At 41.8% G+C, this 1,173-nt stretch overlaps 1 non-coding gene across 1 annotated transcript; it reads left to right on the top strand.

The window, feature by feature from the left end:
* The first annotated feature begins 792 nt into the window (after positions 1 to 792).
* On the top strand, positions 793 to 895 carry LOC125928324 (U6 spliceosomal RNA). The gene has a single exon (XR_007459631.1). It is a non-coding gene; the product is annotated as a U6 spliceosomal RNA (small nuclear RNA).
* The last annotated feature ends 278 nt before the right edge of the window (positions 896 to 1,173 follow it).

The following is a 1,173-nucleotide window of genomic DNA, read 5'->3' on the forward strand; positions in this document are numbered from 1 at the left end:
TTTCCATACTTTGGCTATTGTTGATAGTGCTGCTATAAACATGGGGGTGCATGTGTCCCTTCGAAACAGCACACCTGTATCCTGTGGATAAATGCCTAGTGGTGCATTTGCTGGGTGGTAAGGTAGTTATATTTTTAGTTTTTTGAGGAACTTCCATACTGTTTTCCAGAGTGGCTGCACCAGCTTGCATTCCCATATGCTAATTTTTTAAAAATGTTTATTTATTCATTTTGAGAGAGAGACAGAGAGGCAGAAGGACAATCCTAAACAGGCTCCATGCGGTCAGTGTGGAGCCTGATGTGGGGCTCTATCTCATGAACCGTGAGATCATGACCTGAGCCAAAATCAAGAGTTGGATGCCCAACTGAATGAGCCACCCAAGCATCCCACTATGATGCAAATTTATGAATATTCTCATTCTCCTTTTCTGGGTACATGGTGGGATTGTGCATACTTAACCTCTTTGAAGATATGTATGGCCTTATGACTTGCCTTAGTTGAAGAAGTATAAGTAGAAATGATGAGCAAGCAGAAGCTTTAGAAGTAAATGAGGGATTGGGGCACCTGGGTGGCTCAGTCGGTTGAGCGTCCGACTTCGGCCCAGGTCATGATCTCGTGGGTTCAAGCCCCGCATCAGGCTCTGTGCTGACAGCTCGGAGCCCGGAGCCTGTTTCGGATTCTGTGTCTCCCTCTGTCTCTGACCCTCCCCTGTTCATGCTCTGTCTCTCTCTGTCTCAAAAATAAATAAACATTAAAAAAAATTTAAAAAAAAAAGTAAATGAGGGATTGTACTTGCTTTGGGAGCATGTATACTAAACTTTGAACAATACAGAGAAGATTAGCATGGTTCCTGCACAAGGATGACACACAAATTTTTGAAGCGTTCCATATTTTTAAGAACTTATAAAACTCAATGCCTAAAAACCAAATAATCCAATTAAAAAATGAATAGAGGACATGAACAGACATATCTCCAAAGAAGACATCCAGATGGCTAACAGACACAAGAAAAGATGCTCAACATCACTCATCATCAGAGAAACGCAAATCAAAACTACAATGAGATATCACCTCACACCTGTCAGAATGGCTAAATCAAGAACAAAAGAAACAACAGGTGTTGGCAAGGATGTGGAGAAAAAGGAAACCTTAGGAACTGGGAATGCAACGTGG

The sequence above is a fragment of the Panthera uncia genome, chromosome D4, assembly GCF_023721935.1.
Source record: "Panthera uncia isolate 11264 chromosome D4, Puncia_PCG_1.0, whole genome shotgun sequence".
Taxonomy (NCBI): Eukaryota; Metazoa; Chordata; class Mammalia; order Carnivora; family Felidae; genus Panthera; species Panthera uncia.